The sequence below is a fragment of the Pteropus vampyrus genome, unplaced genomic scaffold (assembly GCF_000151845.1).
Source record: "Pteropus vampyrus isolate Shadow unplaced genomic scaffold, Pvam_2.0 Scaffold486, whole genome shotgun sequence".
Taxonomy (NCBI): Eukaryota; Metazoa; Chordata; class Mammalia; order Chiroptera; family Pteropodidae; genus Pteropus; species Pteropus vampyrus.
The window spans coordinates 54,789-61,318 of NW_011889267.1; positions in this window are offsets into that span (position 1 = coordinate 54,789).

Consider the following 6,530-nt stretch of genomic DNA (forward strand, 5'->3'; position numbering starts at 1 on the left):
GGCCCAGGTGATGCCAAGAGCATGAATCTTGACAGAGGTCTCCAGTCTCCCAGAGATTCTGCCTCTTACACCACCCCTGCCCCAGGAATGTTTTTGAATTGGGAACAAGAGAGGGGTAGCTAGGGGCAGGAAACTCTGCAGTGGAAAGGGCTGGGGTGCACCTGCAGAAATCAGTAAAGGCCGAAGGTAGAGCAGAAAGGGCAGTGCTAGGAACCCAGTGACTGCAGGATCTTTGTGGTTATGGAATCCTTGCTTCAACTGCAGCAGAGGGCCTCAGACATCATCTTACAGATGGGGAAACTGAGGCTCAGATGGATGGAATGACTTGGCCAAAACCGCGCCCCCCACCCCCCAAGTTGCTCATGCTCTGGATATGTGGGAAGGGAGGGGCAGCATCAGAGGTCTCCATTGCCTCCTCCAAACACCTCCCCTTTGATACCAGGCTGTGTCTTTCTCTGTCACACGCGTGTTGGTGGGGGGTGGGTTCCAGGTTCCATGGAAATCGTCAGACCGTGCATAAATCTAAAAGAAAAGTTACACTCACCTGCCCAATTCATGCTCCCTCTCCCTAGAGAGCACCACCCTGCATCCCACTCGAGGACACTGGCTCCTCCTAGCGGTCACAAAGAGCATTGCTCTTGCTCCCAGGTCAGCTTGGAGTCCAAGTCTCTAGAGCATAGGACCTCGGTTCTTTCCGACGAGTCTCCAAAATGGGCCCAGTTCCAGTTACCATAACAGATGCTGATCCACGTTCCCGCGTGGGGGATCTTAACTCTCACCAGAGCTGAAGCCTGATCCCAGCAAGACGCTCTTTTCTCTAGGCCAGACTCCTGGTCCATGATTGACGTGTTTCCATGGCTTATGATGAGGGCGGGCTCCACGTCCCGCCCTGTCATATCCAAATGTTTTTTGCCAGACTGAGAGCTCTTTGAGAGCAAGAACCATGCCTACTTCATCTTTGTTTCCTTAGGGTCTGACACAGCACCTCACATGTGCAGACTGGGTGTGCAATAAATGTCTGCTAGAACTAACAGCCCATCCCCACTCTGCCATCCTGGGAGCTTAAAGATCCCCTCCCCCCACCCACACATTCCCAGGATGGGATGTCTACACTCCTTGAACCTCTCAGTTTCTGCTCATCACGAAGTTCTCCCTTTTAGGAAAAAAACGATTACTCCGCATAGCTGGTGCCAGGTCCCTCCAGGCTTCCGCTGAGATGGAGAAGCACTTCCCAGAACCACAGCTGGCTTTCTGTTGGGGTCTCTGCCTCTCCCCCAACCCTCCAGCTTCCAGCTCCTTCACCATCTCCTTCCCTACCCCTCTACTCCTTCTTGGAGGGCAGGGGCGAGTCGGGGCCCTCCTTGGGGCTTCCTCGACACTTGCCAGAGCCCATCTGTTTCTTTTTCCAAATGGTCTTTTAGAAGCTGAGGATTTTTGCTCATTTATCAGTCCTGGGGCAGGGGAGGTGGTGCGATTTTCATGACTTTTCTTCTCTTTTTCATGTGAAGAGTTAGTTGTGTGTGGCATCCAATTAGGATGAAACGTTTTCCTCGCTCTTGGTTGTGACTGCGATTCTGAGGGAGTAAGAAGAAAAGGCTCCTGTGTGAGGATGGCATCTGGCCTGGGGACAGGGCCTGGATGTGACTATAATAGCAACTAACATTAACACAAGCCCGAAAGGGGCTTTCGTGTGTCACTTTTGAACATGACAGGTGTGTTCTCCCATCCCTATTTAGCAGAGGAAACAAGCAAATGCATTGCTCAAGGTAACAGAATTGGCAAGAGTGACAAAGCTGGGGTTTAACCTAGGCCTCCTGATTCTCAAGTTCAGGTCTTTTCCCTACAACAGAGTTGCCCCCTTTTACACGATACTTTTCAGAGATCTGTTTGGTTATGACCTCAGGCTTGGTGACCCTGAGAGAACAAATTCATGGAACTGACTCAGATACAAGGTCCATCCTCCCTCCATCCTTCTCTCCCTCCTGCCCACCCTCCTTCCCTTTCTTTTATCATTCCTTTCTTCCTTCCAACAAATTCTGCACTCTATGTGTCAGGCATTAGACCCTGAAGTCCAGGAGATCCTGGAAGGCAAGAACAAGGCATTAGTCACTTCTCTCTGAGCACTGCACCAGCACTGTGCTGGGCACAGAGCAGCTGGGCAGTAGCTGTGTTGAAGGGAGAAGCCGACACACAAACAACTGGTCTACCTAGGCCACTGCCAAAAAGGCCTCTATGGATTTAACCACAGGCTTGAGGCCCTGACACTCCGAACATTGTCTCCCCAGCTCCATGTGTGTTGAGTGGCAGGGAGGCGGGAAACAGGGGAGCACCATTACCAAAGTCTCTTGAGACCTAGAACCATAAGGAGGGGTGGACCTATAGAGGCTGTAGTCATGCCACTGCCAGAAACACAGCCCAAAGCAAGGTGGGAACAAGGAATAAACACTCCAACTTCTCTCCTACCCCATTGGCCCAACACACTTAGAAGGAGCTGCTAAGCGAGCTGGGTTAATGCAGGCCAAAAGGACAGCCTCCCTGTCTATAAGGCAGGGCAGGGCAGAGAATGGATTTGGAGATTTGGGGTCAAACCAAGGTAGACCAGCACACTCATATACGCTTAGTATTCTCAGGGTCTAACACAGTGCCTGATACACAGTGGGCACTCAAGAAATACTTGTTAAATGAATACATAGACTAAACTAGGTAACAAAACCTACCCAAGGAGGTGTTAGGAGGAGTAAATAATAACCCCTAAGATATGCTGAGTGCCAGTGCTCCACCAGGGAAACCACAGACATATTTAATGTGGTCTAACATGTGCCTGGACATGGAAGGTTCTCATTCATCATGTTTCCTTCCCCTTTCCCCTCCTGAGTGGATTCAGGTTAATCAAGCATGTGCCTGGGAGCACCTACCTTGAGCACAGCATGGTCTATGCATGGGGGACTCAAAGATAAATCAATGTGGTCCCAGGGCTTAGGGGTGAGGAAAACAAACAAGTTAAGACATGAGCCATCTAAGGCTAAGGCAGTGTCTTTCTGTGGGGAAAGCACAGCACTTTCGGAAGATGGGTGAGAGGAAGAGGCAGAGCAGGAGGCAGAGTCTGGGCACCCTCATCAGAGGTAGAGGAAGGCTAAGCCACAGAGGGAAGGAAGCAGCAGGCCAGAAAGAGACGCAGACCCACCCCACCCCAAAGACCCCTGAACCAGGCTCTCCATGCCTCACTCTGCTCTTCACTTCCATTCCCATCAGAAATCCAAGTCACCGTGGCCACCCCAGAACACCCTTCACCTCCTGGCAGCCTCTCCTGCAGCCCTTTTAATGGAAGGCTTTTCTTCTGTCACACCCTGAGTACCTTAGGGCTTGGACGGAAGAAGGTAAGAGTCCTCCTAGCTTTCCATTTATTTTTCTTCCTTCTTTCCTTCTTTAAAAATCCCAGATCCTTTGAACTCCTGTTACTACCTGTTCCTTGACCCACCTCCCGGAACCTTATCCTCGCCAGAAATTATACCTCCTCTGAAACCTCTGATTTCAAACACCACTTCTTGACCACCACCTGCTGTCCTTCCAGTTCACTTGTACAGGTCCTCCTGCGGTCACACTTCGGCAAGCTTGTTGACACCTCCTGGTCAGGTACCACTTTCTCACTAGCCATCGGCCCTTCCTGACTTCTCCCTTCTTGCTCAATTTAGACTCTAAGGTCCATCCCTTTCAATCCCTTTACCCCATCCCTCCTCGTCCCCTCTTTCTGTTGTTATAATGTACCTGGCAAAACCCCAACCCTGGATGTCATCTACCATATGCATTCTCCAGGCCCAGCCTAGTAGCTGGCCATTGCTAGAGAGGATCACACAGTTGACTGAAGTCACTTGGTCTTGATGCTCACAAACCTCACGTGAGTTTGACTTCACCCAGCAGTCCTGCTCTGTTTCTCTGGTGGTTCTGCTTCCACTCCACAGGACATCTCAAGCCTTTTCATCTTCCCTCAAACCTCCCACCCCTCCTCCTCTTCCCTCTTCTCAATGGATCACCTTACCGCATACTTAACTGAGAAACCGTCAACATGACTCTGCCATCCCCACCACCAAATCCTCACCCCTCTTGCATGTGCATCACCTCTTCCTCCTGCTCCTCCTCCCTTCTCACATGGCAATGCGTCCACTCTCGCTCCAAAGCCCTCACCTTTCCAAAGACTCTGCTCCTTAAGCGAACCCCCGCCCCACTTCGAATCATCATTCTCACCACCAAATCATTCCTACCAGTCTACAAACAGGATTGAGTACCTCTCGGGGGTGGGGAAACCCCCCCTTCCCCCACATCGTTCTTCAACTCCCACTTCATTTCTCTTCTCCTTTTCCTCAAAGAATTGTTGACACACTCAGTTGCCACTTCCTCATTTCCTATACTATTTTTCTTCCCCCGTATTTACAAAGAATATTTAATGACAGGAAAATTCTCGCACAAGAATGTAAAGTGAAAAAATGGCACGATATAAACCTGCATATTGTCTGATCCCAATTATTTATACATTAAAAATGAAGGAAAGACCAAATTTCGAACAGTGACTATTCCCGGATAGTGGGTAGAGGGGATTGTTATTTGCTTTCGCATGCTCTTCTCTTTTCCTATTTTCTACATTGAACACATTTTACATTTTTTTGTAATCCAAAAAAATCAAATATTATACAAAAGAAGAGAAAGGTCCCTTTAACTAAAAGTAGGTTGTGTTTCTGCCTAAGAAAAATATGTCTCTTCCTATGCTGCCTAATTCTCATGGCTTTTGCCTTCTATAATTGCTAGCAGTCCAGGGGGACAACTTTTGTCATACAATCGTGTATATGCTTTCTCCTTTGTACTATCTTTCTTTCTTTGTCCTTTAATTTTTATTTTTATCAAAAATATATATGTACATAGTTATAGAACTCAAAGAGTTCCAAAAGGCTTATAAAGACAAACAGAAGCCCCTGCCCTTTCTCTCTTCATTCCAATTCTTGGCCCCAGAGACCAATACTTTCAGTTCTACTTTGCTTGGTATTTCCCTTCATGTTTCTAAACCACATGCTTATACAACTACTCACCGAATTTTCAGCTGTAAATATTACTTACTGTCTTCCTGTTATAGAAGATGGAGATTTAGCTCATGCACACACACATCATCTTTCTTCTCCCTCGTCTTCCCAACAGAGCTGCTATCTCATATTTTATGATATCATTAAGTGCTCATATTATTATGACTATGTAAATATTGTTCACAGCTGAGCCATGTCGTACACTATCTTGAATAACTTCATTTCCCCTGGAATTAAACTTCTGTCTCTCTCTCTTTTTTTTTAATTTTATTTAATTTTCCATGTACTTATTGCTAATTAATCCCTACATTCTCTGACAGAAATTAAAATCTTCTCAGTATTTTCAAAGAAAAATTTTTTTCTTTGCAACATCCTTCCTGGAACCCTGCTTCCTCCTGCTCCCATCTGGTCTAGGTGCTTTACAAGGTCACTTGACCATCATTCTAAAGATTCCTTTTGCCTCTCTCATGGTTAGACCTCTTATTTCCTGAATCCTATGTCTTATCTTTAAATTTTTTTTCTCCCTCTTTTTGCTGCAGCTCATCCTTAAGTAGCTTTCGGAGAAATGGTCCATGGGAGGTAAAATTTTTGAGACCTTGTATTCTGAAAATGTCTTGATTCTAGCATGTCACTTGATCAATTGGCTGGGTTTGGAATACTAGGTAGCAAATCAGTTTCCCTTATAATTTGAAGGCATTGCTCCGCTGTGGTCTAAGTTCCAGTGGTGCTGGTGAGATGTCCACGCTATCCTGATTCTAGTTCTTTTCTCTCTGGGAGCATTTAGATTCTTCTTTTTGTCCTCATTGTTGTGAAAGTTCATGCTGACGGGTCCTGCTGGCAGTCTTTTTCATTTGTTATAATCGACTTGGTGTGATTTTTTAATCTGAAACTCATGTCCATCAGTTCATTATGTTATCTATTTACTCATATTTTCCTCCTCTATTTGCTCTGTTCTTGTTTTCTGCAACTCTTAGTAGTAAGATGTCAGATCTGAACTGATTCTCTAAACTTTTCTCTTTTGTTGTCCATCTTTTTATCTTTTTTGTTTTATTTTCTGGGAGCAATTTTATCTCCCAGTCCCTCTATTGAATTTTTTATTTTAAATTTTATCTCAAAATTTTTATCTCCAAGACCTTTATTTTTGTCTTTAATAATTCATTCAACAAATATTTATGGAGAATCTACAGTATGCCAGTCACTGTTCTAGGTGATAGGAATATAGCAGTGAACAAAGACAAAAGTCTCAGCTCTTAGGAGCTTATACTCTATTTCCTTTTTAAAAGCTCAACTTTTGGAGAGGGGAGGAGGGAGGTAGATGGGATAAAAGGGGTCAAATATGTGGTGACAGAAAGAAATCTAACTATGGGAGGTGAACACACGATGCAAAATATATGCCTTACTGTTAAATTGTACACCTGAAACCTACTGGATTTCATTAACCAATGTCACCATAAAAATAAA